Source organism: Rhamphochromis longiceps, linkage group LG13, assembly GCF_057381845.1.
Source record: "Rhamphochromis longiceps isolate RC_006_pf linkage group LG13, R_longiceps_female_GT1.1, whole genome shotgun sequence".
NCBI classification, from domain to species: Eukaryota; Metazoa; Chordata; class Actinopteri; order Cichliformes; family Cichlidae; genus Rhamphochromis; species Rhamphochromis longiceps.
This window is the reverse complement of record NC_140569.1, coordinates 25,507,584-25,521,265: the sequence shown is the minus strand read 5'-3', so window position 1 is coordinate 25,521,265 and position 13,682 is coordinate 25,507,584. Positions and strand designations below refer to the sequence as shown.

The window sequence follows — 13,682 nt, the reverse complement described above, 5'->3', positions numbered from 1 at the left end:
TAATTTATAATTAAATTGTTCTCTTTTGCAATCATGTCAAAAGGAAAGTTTTCACTACAGTAAGTACACCCTTGGTAGTTTAGTAGCCAGGTGCTGCTGATCAAATAAACTTTATTAAATATGAGAAGAAAAATATGTGCAAGTTCTGTCAGTTTGCTGTTCTGGAGCTTTCATGTGTGTGTTAATACAATGTCCCAAAAACCCAAGGAGTGATCATCCTAGCAAATTCACCCATTCAGTGCATTTCTCAGGAATGTTAACATTTCAAATGTACATGACAGTGCACTTGGAGAAAGATTGAAACACGGTGGTGTTTGTGTTAAATAAACATTCAAGATATGATTTAAGTACCAGAAATCAGCTTTAACTCACTGTTTTATATAAAAAATGTTGTAATAACTTTATTAATTTATGAATGACAGACAGTTTTATACATAGTTCCCGATTTTTAGAGCTCCAGAAGTCGTTGGACAGCTGACTGGCAATCAGTTTTATGATCAGATGAGGCCTATTCCCTTGTTGTCCCCTCTGATTATCTAATTATGGAGATAGTATGGTATGGTGGTTTGAGCAGGTTGTTGGAGGGGAGAGGTTTAAAATGCTCCTCTATAATATTAACAATATTTTTTAAATGAACAAAAACATACATACATAAATACTAACAATGAAAAGAAAATTATATTTCAGTTAGAAATGCTTAATAAGATTAGACAGCGTTCCCCTAGATTTGCAAATGACCGGAAAATTTTCATATACTTCAAAAACTATTTTCATAAAAATCTCAACAATCTGTTAAGTAGATTTGGGGTATAATACAGCAAAAAGACATCAATTTTGACAGGCAGTCTCTCAAAATAAATGCCTTAGCTTCCCATATGAAAAGGTTAACTGCTTCTCCGAGCTGCAACAGAAAATGACTTTACAATGAAATACTGTCATAGCCCGTCAAAATTATATTCACAGTTTCTGTAATTTTAATATGGAAGCTAGGTTAATGTTGGACTGAAATCCAAAGTTGTGTGCCTCCAGCAGGAATAGAAAATATATGATAACTGCATTCCAGCTCAGCAGTGTGGCAGACCTGGCATAATTACTATTAAAAAGACAGATTTGTGGTGTGTACACTGAATGTGCAGACAGCCGTAACAGCATCCTGATGGACAGTCAAACATTTATAGGATGTAAGGTGAGACGCAATCTCGAGTAAACCTTCTCACAATTAACATGCAAATCAGAAAAAGATCTGGAGGGGATTGTTAGCAAAATCCAATAACAGAAAGATAAAGAACACTATCGTATATGTTCATTTAGTCTCCAACTGAGAGAAGTTTTTTTTTTTTTTTTTGCTTTTGCAGTTAATAAAGCAAATTAAGCCTCTTATCACAGAGCTTAAGGAGCTTACATTAAATAAGAATGAACCTATGTAACTCTGTTTAGCCACATAAAGTGTAATTAAATCTGGCATATTGTATATTTCTGTGGCAGTTTTATGTACAAAGCTGAAAACAAATTCTTCTGATTATCAGTCGAACCCATAAGTTTAAGGTCTTTCCCTAATATAAGAATCTGCCAGGATGCACTTCATTCCCAGGAGGATGATATAGGCAGATTTATCCAAATATCAACAGTACAGATACCAATGCTGGTACTGGTATCAAATCGATGCTAGCACAGTAGGCTCAATACTTAATCAAAGGTCAGTATGTAGCCCACTGAATTGTATTAAATACAAACATTTTTTGGAAATGGAAAAAAATATACCTCAAAACCTACGCTATGAAAAATTACTGTTGCATCTATCCATCCATCCATCCATCCATCTTCATCCGCTTTGTCCGGGGCCGGGTCGCGGGGGCAGCAGCCTAAGCAAAGAGGCCCAGACCTCCCTCTCCCCAGCCACCTCCTCCAGCTTATCCGGGGGAATACCAAGGCGTTCCCAGGCCAGCCGAGAGATATAATCTCTCCAGCGTGTCCTGGGTCTGCCCCGGGGCCTCCTCCCGGTGGGACATGCCTGGAACACCTCACCCAGGAGGCGCCCAGGGGGCATCCTTGTCAGATGCCCGAACCACCTCAGCTGGCTCCTTTCGATGTGGAGCAGCAGCTGCTCTACTCTGAGCCCCTCCCGGATGGCCGAACTTCTCACCCTATCTCTAAGGGAGAGGCCAGCCACCCTTCGGAGGAAGCTCATTTCTGCCGCTTGTATCCGCGATCTCGTTCTTTCGGTCACTACCCACAGCTCGTGGCCATAGGTGAGGGTAGGGACGTACATCGACCGGTAAATTGAGAGCTTCGCTTTTACACTCAGCTCCCTCTTCACCACGACGGACCGGTGCAGCGTCCGCATTACTGCAGCTGCAGCCCCAATCCGTCTGTCGATCTCCGGCTCCCTTCTCCCATCACTCGCGAACAAGACCCCGAGATACTTGAACTCCTCCACTTGGGGCAGGAACTCATCCCCGACCCGGAGTGGGCACTCCACCCTTTTCCGGCTGAGAACCATGGCCTCAGATTTGGAGGTGCTGATCCTCATTCCCGCTGCTTCACACTCGGCTGCGAACCGTTCCAGTGCGAGCTGGAGGCCCTCACCCGATGAAGCCAACAGAACCACATCATCTGCAAAAATCAGAGATGAGATTCTGAGGCCACCAAAGCGAAAGCCCTCCGCCACTTGGCTGCGCCTAGAAATCCTGTCCATAAAAATTATGAACAGAACCGGAGACAAAGGGCAGCCCTGGCGGAGCCCATCACCCACCAGGAACGAGTCCGACTTATTGCCGGCAATGCGAACCAAGCTCTTGCAACGGTTGTATAGGGATCGAATGGCCCGTAGCAATGGGCCAGACACCCCATATTCCCGCGACACCTCCCACAGGACACCCCGAGGGACATGGTCGAATGCCTTTTCCAAGTCCACAAAACACATGTAGACTGGTTGGGCAAACTCCCATGCACCCTCAAGTATCCTGGAGAGGATAAAGAGCTGGTCCAGTGTTCCGCGACCAGGACGAAAACCGCATTGTTCCTCCTGTATCCGAGGTTCGACTAACGGACGAACTCTCCTTTCCAGCACCCTGGCATAGACTTTCCCAGGGAGGCTGAGGAGTGTGATCCCCCTGTAGTTGGAACACACCCTCCGGTCCCCTTTCTTAAAGATGGGGACCACCACCCCGGTCTGCCAGTCCACAGGTACTGCCCCTGATCTCCACGCAACATTGCAGAGGCGTGTCAACCAGGACAGCCCTACAACGTCCAGAGCCTTCAGAAACTCGGGGCGGACCTCATCAACACCAGGGGCTCTGCCACCAAGGAGTTGTTTAACTGCCTCAGTGACCTCGCCCCCGGAAATTGGCGGGTCATTCCCCTCATCCCCAGACTCTGCTTCCTCCTCGGAAGACGTGTCAGTGGGATTAAGGAGGTCCTCGAAGTATTCCTTCCACCGCCTGACAATTTTCTCAGTCGACGTCAGCAGCGCTCCGCCAGCACTATACACAGTGCAGGTAGAGCACCGCTTTCCCCGAGTTTTTGCTTCAGCCACTGCCCGAGCCGCATTCCGCTTGGCCTGTCGATACCTGTCGGCTGCCTCCGGAGTCCCACAGGCTAACCAAGCCCGATAGGACTCCTTCTTCAGCCTGGTGGCTCCCTTCACCTCTGGTGTCCACCATTTGGTTCGGGGATTACCACCACGGCAGGCACCAACCACCTTGCGGCCGCAGCTCAATGCAGCAGCTTCGACAATGGAGACGCTGAACATGGTCCATTCGGACTCAATGTCCCCAGTCTCCCTCGGAATGCTGTTGAAGCTCTGCCGGAGGTGTGCGTTGAAGATCTCGCGGACTGGGGCCTCTGCTAGACGTTCCCAGCACACCCTCACTACGCGTTTAGGTGCACCAGGTCTGTCCAGCGTCCTCCCCCGCCACCTGATCCAACTCACCACCAGGTGGTGATCAGTTGACAGCTCAGCCCCTCTCTTTACCCGAGTGTCCAGAACATATGGTCGCAGGTCTGCTGATACGATTACAAAATCGATCATCGACCTACGGCCTAGAGTGTCCTGGTGCCACGTGCACTTATGGACACTCTTATGTTCGAACAGGGTGTTCGTTATGGCCAAACTGTGATTAGCACAGAAGTCCAATAACAGAGCACCGCTCGGGTTGAGATCAGGGAGCACCCCCCCCCCCCTCTAAGAAGGCTGGGTACTCTGAACTGCCACTCGGCGCATAAGCGCAGATGACAGTCAGGACCCGTTCCCCAACCCTAAGGCGCAGGGAACAAACCCTCTCATCCACCGGGAAAAACCCCAACGTACTGGCAGCAAGCCGAGGGGATATTAGGATACCCACCCCAGCCCGCCGCCTCTCACCAGGGGCAACTCCAGACTGAGACAGAATCCAGCCCTTCTCCAGGAGACTGGTTCCAGAGCCCAAGCCATGTGTAGAGGTGAGCCCGACTATATCTAGCCGGTACCTCTCAACCTCACGCACTAACTCAGGCTCCTTCCCCACCAGAGAGGTGACATTCCATGTCCCTATTGCCAGTCTTGGCAGCCGGGGGTCAGTCCGCCAGGGCCTCCGCTCCTGGCCGCCACCCGGCACACAATGCACCCGACCCCTATGGCGCCTCCTGCGGGTGGTGGGCCTGCGGGAGGATGGGCCCATGTCTCCTCTTCGGGCTGTGCCCGGCCGGGCCCCATGTTGCATCTAATGTATTTATATAAATATACATTTATTGTATTGCCACAAAGTGCTTTAGAGACAAGCAGATTTACATTCCAGGTCTCCAACACACCCAGTGTCAAAATACACGAAAAGCTGAATGGAGTGTTTTGTTGTATTAGCTTATTATTGTGGAAGGTAAAAATCTCAGTGATTTCCTATTAAAATGTGAACAGCATTTTCAAATTAATGATCTCTGATCTCCTCTATAAGCTGCCTTTGTAGCTTGAACGTATTCATAACTGGTATTGGGGTCAATATTGGTAGCGGCAGTTCTGGCTCTGTGTTTACATGGACTTGGATCACTACCAAAGTTTGCTGTATCACACAGCACTACCAGGAGGCACCACTGGTGTGTTCAGCACTATCAACCAGTGTGCCAGCTCCAGAGGGAGTACTGGCAAATAAAAGTCACAAAGATTTTACTCTCGAACTGCAGACACTTAAATGAGGTAGTTTATATTTCAGTTTCACAGCTTTGGTGGCCAGAAACCATTCACTGCACTCCCCTGTGTGCTGCCTCCAAGCCCATCAGACTAAAATATGATGTCACCATCTTCCTGCAGGATACTCTTCACACAGTGAGAAATGTGGGGTCTCTACTGAACATGCATCCCGAGGGGAAATTATATGAAGTTGCTGAGTTGCTGCAGTAGTTATGACACTGGTTGTTGTTAAATATTAAATAAGCCACTAAACTTAAGCACTTTATTGGAGTACATAAGTCATTTTTGAAAACACAAAACATTTGAGGCATTTCATCATTCATTTAACTCATATGACATTAAAAAGAAAACAAACAAGACGAGTATTTGGGATAGTTTATGTATTTAATCTTTTCAAGTGGTGGATGCTAAATTGTGAATAAATTGCAATTGAAAAGAGGATAAAAATGTTTTCAGTGACATTTTATAATCGAACACCAATTAAAGCAGAACAATAATAATTCCCTAGTTACTGGGTACTGGATGCTTCCACTTCAGGTTAATTTCACTTCATTTCCACTGGGGGATTGATCATTTCAGTTACATTTTTATTTACACAAGAAGTCAGTTGGCAGCCAGCCTTTAACGCTGTATGCCACAGTCTAAATCAGGGCCCGGGGGCCACTTGAGGGCCACGTCACCCTTACTTGCAGTCCGTATAATGGACCAAATTGTATGATAAAATATATCATACAATTTGGCCTTTGAAGTTACTTTTGTTCTTAGGGAGGATTTGTTTTTTGTTGAGTGCAGGGTTAAAATAAGTTATTTAAAAAACAAAAATTTGTCTGCATATTTATTTTGTTAAATATGAACAAAATTATAGCAGAAGTGCTGCCACGCATCTGGCCAGACACAGAGTACCAATGTGAAAGGATTAAGTTTGCTTGTTTGTTTGTATGTTTTTTCGTACTACTTGAACACTAAAGTGGCCATTCAATCAGATGACAGTGCCAGCAGTGGCCCACAGCTCATTTAAGTTTGAGACCCCTGGTCTAAATAAACTGAGCCTAAAAAAGTCACCGGTACGTGTTCACTGGTCAAATCTGAAAAAACAAACCCCCCAAAAAAAACAAAGAACAAAAAATTGTATGTCTGTCAACTTTGACCCAAAACAAGACTTTACCATTGGAAGTTACACATTAAAGTTATGCATTACATACCACCATCTTTGCTGTTACCAAAGTCTACCTCAGATTTCAGTTCTTTTATTGTCATGCCTCTCCATAAATATTATACTGATTTTTATTTTTTGTGAAAAATTGTGAAAACAATGCATAGTTTTCATCAACTGTTTCTCCTTCTTTAGTTTTGGATATCTCTCCCCCACATTGCAAAGGGACTATGGGCAGAAATCTGTGCCATCAGAAACTGAATATGAATAAGTTCAATTTGAATTTGAATTGCTCAGATTGAATCTGAATTGTAACTTGAATAAATGCTTTTGAAAACTGAATTTGAATTAGTCTAATTTGAAATTGAATTTATGGTTTGAAAATGATCATCACTAAATTGAAATTGAATTTTATATTTTGAAAATGAATTGATTTGCTTTGAAACTGCATTTTATCCTTTAAAAATTCAGCTCTCGAATAATTTCAGTTTCACTTCTCACCATTCAGTTTCAGTTCTACAATTCAATTTCAGTTCCAAAATTTTGTTTTTTGGAACTTACATCCGGTTCCGGTTCAAGCGCAGATTAATAGAGCTACGTTTTACTAGCGGACCGAAAGTGTTACCGACGGGAATCTACAGCGTCTTGAGCTGAATTAAGACTTCAGAACAGAGGTGGGACCAAGTCATTGTCTTGCAAGTCTCAAGTAAGTCTCAAGTCTTTATCCTCAAGTCTCAAGTCAAGTCTCAAGTAATGTCAGGCAAGTCAGAGTCGAGTCTCAAGTCACTGGTGTAAAAGTCCGAGTCAAGTCACAAGTCTGAAACTTTGAATTTCAAGTCCTTTCGAGTCTTTAAAAAAAAAAAACGAAAAAATAATGTTGCAGTTATGCTAAATGTAAATATTAGACCATGTAATTTTAAAATCTGTGTTTTTCTCAACACATGACAAAATAGTGAACTTAGAAAATATACACAAATTGTGAAATTGCACCTCTTTAAAATGCAGCTCAATTAAACCTAGCTCCAAGAATAATTTTCACCGACAGTTCTGAGATAAGCTGCATGTTATTCTTGGATGCGGTTGTAGGACCAGCTTTAAAATCGCATGACAAAAATATCATACACATTAAAAAAAACTGTATCACCAACGTAGCCTGGACAACATTTGCTAGTTAGATGAAGTCAGCTATCTCATCTTAGCATATTTATTTCAATTCAATTCAATCTTTTTTTTTATTTTTATAAATTTTATTTTCAGTCACAGCAGCATGTTAACAACAAAACATTGAACATACAGTAGTTTGCTGTTCAGTATTTACAATACCCCAAAAGATAACAGAAATAGAGAAGGAAAAAACAAACAAACAAACCAAAGAAACCCCTACAAAACAACAAAAAACAAACAAACAACAACAAACAAATAGAAAAATAAAATGTATAAGGGACATTCAGCGTACAGTTAGCTATGATAGCGATATAGAGATATGGTATCTGGTCATGATAAGGTGGTCATTTTAAATGTTTCCATGTACATCAAGAATGGCTGCCATGCCCTAAGAAATTTGGTGGTTGAACCTGCCAGTGTATATCTCATCTTTTCTAAATGTAAAAACCTCATGAGCTCCGCAAGCCACTGTTCATGTGTGGGAGGAGCTTCCTGCTTCCATCTTAAAAGTATAAGGCGCCTTGCGATAAGTGAAGCAAAGGCAATAGAATTCGAATAGCATTTTGGCAAAGTGAGTGTTAAATATAGACACCCAATAGGTATGAAGATTGGGGCATGTCCAAAAGGTATGAAGGAGCGAACCTGTTTCTGCTTTACATCTGTTACACAGAGGGTCAGCTCCTGGATAGAACTTGGCTAACTTTTCCTTGGAGATATGTAATCGGTGTAGGACCTTAAATTGAAGGAGCCCATGCCTGGCACATATCGAAGAAGAGTGTACCCTCTGGAGAAAAGATTGCCAGAGCTCATCTGTTATAGTCATCCCAAGGTCTTTCTCCCACTGTGCTTTAAGGATGAAGAGAGAAGGAGATTGAAGATCTAATAGTATAGCATAGATTTCTTTAATCGCCCCTCTCTTATGAACGTTTATATTAATAATTTTATCCAAAGAAGTTTCCTCAGGTAGTTCCGGAAATGAAGGAAATCGACTCTTTACAAAGTGACGAATTTGTAAATAGCGGAAAAAATGTTGCCGAGGAACATTAAACTGCTTCAGGAGCTGCGTGAATGAGGCAAAAATCCCATCTACAAAAAGGTCTTTGATATTTCTAAGGCCATTACTTTCCCATATTTTAAAGGCAGAGTCCATCATGGAGGGTGGGAACATATGGTTTGAGCAGATAGGTGCTTTAATTGACATTAAGTGTAACCCCAACCTTTTCCTACATTGCACCCAGATTCTGAGCGAGTCATACAACAAAGGGTTACGTTTATAGGTGTATAGTTCTAATGGGAGAGCTGAACTCAACAAAGCTGATAGGCAAATTTTGCCACAATTGGATGACTCAATTTGGAGTCAAGCTGGAGTCTCTGTAGTAACATTACTCATCCAGTACAGCATATTACGAATATTTGCTGCCCAATAATAAGACTGAAAGTTTGGCAAGGCTAATCCACCCATTGGCCTAGTCCTCTGCATGAAATCTTTACGAATTCGTGGACTTTTGCCATTCCAAATAAATGCAGAGATATGCTTATTCAGTGTTATAAAATACTTATTGGGTAAGTAGCATGGGATACATTGAAATAAGTAAAGGAACTTGGGAAGTATGTTCATTTTGATAGAATTGACGCGGCCAATTAATGACAGTGGTAAATTGTTCCACCTCTGAAGATCTGTCTCAGTATTTTTAAGCAGCGGGACAAAGTTTCTTTCATAAAGATCTTTGTATGAGTGGGTAACCTTAACCCCCAGATAGGTCACATACCCTGATTTAACGCTAAATTGAAAACCTGAAAATGAAATCTTTCTGGCTATAGAGTTGACACAGAGAAGTTCACTTTTATGCAGATTTAACTTGTAACCTGAAATATTACCAAAACATTCAAAAATGGCAAGAGCACGGGGAAGAGAGCATAAAGGCTCTGACATATACAGCAGGAGGTCGTCAGCATATAAGGATATTTTGTGCTCCTGGTCACCTCTGAAGATGCCCTTAATGCAACTGTCAGCTCGCAGTTTAATCGCCAGTGGTTCAATTGATAATGCAAAAAGAAGAGGGGATAAGGGACAACCTTGTCTCGTACCACGGAGAAGTGGGAAATAAGAAGAGAATAACGAATTTGTTCTAACACGTGCCATAGGTGAGGAGTAAAGTAACTGAATCCATGAAATGAAATTAGGGCCAAATCCAAATTTATGCAGAGTATAAAACAGATAATCCCACTCCACCCGGTCAAATGCCTTCTCAGCATCGAGTAATAAGGCAATTTCAGGGGTTGTAGTTGACTTGGTGTGTAATATGTTCAAAAACCTGCGCAGGTTGAAAAAACCATGCCTACCCTTCACGAAACCTGTCTGATCTGGAGAAATTAACAATGGTAGATGTTGCTCTAGCCTGAGAGCAAGTGTTTTTGACAGTATTTTTAAATCTACATTTAAGAGTGATATAGGACGATATGATGAACACTCTAATGGATCTTTATAATTCAATTCAATCTTAATTGGCAGACTTCATGTCCATAAAAACAAGACCAAAAAAAAAAAAAAAACCACACACACACACACAACACCCCCCCCCCCCCCCCCCCCCCCCCAACACAAGGTATACACCATTAAATATATATATGTATATAAATAAGTATCTAAAACATTTGTAAAAACATAAAACCATAATATACATAAAACACAATTACTTAAAATAAATCAATAAATACACAAACACTTTAACCAGTGCTTTCTGAGACTGGATGAGTAACGGGAACCACTCACTGTCGGATCTGTGAGTGCTAAAATTATACTGTTACTCGAACCATCCAGTCGTTCTCTAAAATTGAACATTAACTTTCTTAAAAGTGCTTTAAAAGTCCAGAAACCCACAGCTACAAACATCTGACTGGCACTACCACTTCTAGGTATCCTGCAAAGGATTCTCATCGCATCATTATATGCAACATGCAGCTTCTGCATGCTACATTGTTTGTAGGATGACCACAAGGGGGCAGTATATAGCGGTGTGCAATACGCTTTAAACAAAGCCACTTTAACTGGAAGTGAACAAAAGCTGAATTTGTGTGCAATAGTATTTGCCTGCACATAGAGCTTACACCGTTGTCTGTATATGTCATCATCATCATTCATTTGCTCAGTAATAAAGTGACCGAGGTATTTCACCTTTTTATGAACTTCAAGAGTTTTTTGTGCCAGTTTAAACAAAGGGAAATTTAGCTGTTTATCCTGCTTGGTTCTACATATCAAAACAGCACTTTTAGCAGCATTGTACTCAATGTCATATTGCACACCATATTCAGTACAGACATTAAGAAGATCCTGTAACCCAGCACTGCTTGGACTAAAAACAACCAGGTCATCTGCATACATGAGATGATTTATCAGTGCTTTACCTAATATACACCCAGTGTTACAGGCTCTCAGTTGTATGGACAAATCATCAACATACAAATTAAATAAAATTGGAGACAAAATCCCACCCCGTCTAACACCATTGCTGACACCAAAGGGGGCAGAAATACTGCTTCCCCATTTAACCTGCATGTTCTGATGAGCGTACCAGTAAGAGAGAATCCTCACGATGTACTGAGGAACTCCCCATCTCTTCATTTTATCAAAAAGTTTTCTGTGGTTCACTCGATCAAAAGCCTTAGAGGCATCAATGAAAGACATGAGGACAGATGAATTTTTAGCCCTGTACAAACTGACTATTTCCTTGAGTGCATATATGCACATGTCAGTGCCGTGCTTTGAAGCTAAACTGATTATCCAGAGAAGAGATGAACACACTAACTCTGTCAAACAAGATTCTTTCTAACACCTTAGATAAAATACTGGCTAGTGCAATTGGCCTGTAATTATCCAAGCAGCTCACTTTTGCAGCTTTGTCCTTCATAACTGGTACCAGTAAAATACACAGCATTGAGTCTGGTAATATGGCATGAATCATAAACCCAGTGAAACAGAGTGCTAAAAGAGGAGCTAGCCTTACACTAGCATGTTTTAAATGTTCTGCAGTGATGTGATCCAAACCAGAGGATTTATTATCAGACAACCTATGAATGGCTTCATATACTTCATGTGTCCTTACACTTATTGTGTCATTACTCATGTCAAGATTGTCCTCATATGGTTCACTTTTTATACAGTTAAACAACGCACTGTAATGCTGTCTCCATAATGCTGCAATGTTATCTGCCCCAGAAACACCTTCAACAGTTGATGGTAGAGATGGTTTACAGTTATTAAGAGCTTTCACCTCTTTCCAAAAATCTGCCGTATTATTACACAGCATTTTCCTGGCCAAAGAATCTGCTCTTAGCATTTGCTCATTTTTAGTTATAAAGCGAACAGCGTACTTATATCTGGCATTCGCACATTTTTTCTGTTCAAATTCTGGGCCTTGTTTAGGTCTTCCAGCCATGGCCCAACATTTATAAGCTATGCGAGCTTCATCATGGTACATGGATACATGTTCTTTCCAGCCAGGTCTGATGTTAGGTTTCTTATGCTTATATTGTTTATCAAGCAGTGTGCCACTTTTATACAGAGCAGTCACTATATCATCATACATGGAGCAGAGTAAATGTTTATGCACAGCATTCTTACAGTTGACATCTTTGCACAAAATAGCTTCTTTATTTATATGCATATTAATAATCATACGGTTCTTGGAGTGAGTGCATACACTCATGAAGTTTAGTAACTTCCGGTCACTGCAACAAGTCCAGGTACAGTTTACCGACGGATGGGTGCAGGACCTTGAAATGCACCGTGTAGAACGAAAGACCATCGTACGTATCATAAGTTTACCAATCTCACAAATCGTCGTCATAAATACACATTCCTTAACCGTTTATTAATATAACCTTTGAGCTCAACGGTAATTAATTAGTAGTGGAAATAATTTCTGGTTCATCACAGAAATGTAGCAGTGACAACAATACTGTATGCTGTAATCGTACTGGACAATTAGTGATACAAAACAACTGTTTTATCCTGTGAATAAACGTATATGTTTTTGTCAATGTACCATAATAACATAAGCGAAACGCAATATTGTGTCAGGACAATTCACTATTTATGCACAATAAATAAAGGAGCATAGCGCGACAATTTCTGTTCAGCGCCAGACTTGCTTGTAACCTATATCACCAATTATGTTATGAAAATGACGTATTAACTACTAAAAAACACTGACCTTCGTGTAAATGCTTGGAGCAGACTAACCTGTGAGCTGGAGTGTTCTGGGACGTTATATTTGATCTTTGAATGGCTGCAATCCAGGCCATCCGTCGCGTCTTTGTTACTTCGGAAACATGGCTCGAACAATTTCTCTTCAACGACGTAATCCGATAACAACCGATCTCTTTACCCGTCGGCTTCCCGTGGCTGTCATGCGACCGGCTATTGCAGTTAATAATACAACGGCTTCTTGACATTTTTGTGTTTCTTTTTATCGCTGTGTAACTGATTTTAATTGAAAGCCTGCGTGTGTAACCGGTGTGATTCTGCGTTGTGTCTGATAAAAAAGGTAAAAGAAAGAAAGACCTCCAAGTAAATAATTTGCCCACTCCAGCTCCTCTCCCACAGGGGAATTGTAGAAAAAGGGGCTGGCATTTATTTTTACATTAAACATAAAATATGCATTTACACGTAACATATTTGACATAAGATAAAACAAAAACAACATGAAATCTGACATACCTGATAAAAAAGGTAAAAGAAAGAAAGACCTCCAAGTAAATAATTTGCCCACTCCAGCTCCTACGACCAAATACAGACAGTGGGGAAGAGGATTAGCTCAATCCACCACAGCTCCCAAGCTAGCAAGGAATACATATTCATGCTATCATTTATGGCGCCTAAAACACATTTATGACACACACATACTACACACTTATAACATCTTTACAAAAACAGGCTCAATAATGACAATAACTAAATTAAAATCGCAATCATAAACATCAGGGTGGTTAAATATGAATTATGTGTGCTTTAAGGTGCTGGAAAGAAATGACACCCACCTCTCCCACAGGGGAATTGTAGAAAAAGGGGAGAGGCAAAAGGGGTACACTGTATTTATAGTATTGCACCAAAGAAGAAGAAAAGAATGAGGAGGGGCTCTAACTGATAATGAACACAACTACAGGCTTGGAGGTCCTAAAAGTCAGGTATAAAAGGAGAAGTTT

The 13,682-nt window shown here is 41.6% G+C and overlaps 1 pseudogene; it reads right to left on the bottom strand.

Annotated features, from left to right (window-relative positions):
• The window catches only part of LOC146655928 (uncharacterized), a 43,743-nt pseudogene extending 30,458 nt beyond the window's left edge, over positions 1-13,285 (bottom strand).
• Positions 13,286-13,682: the final 397 nt, after the last annotated feature.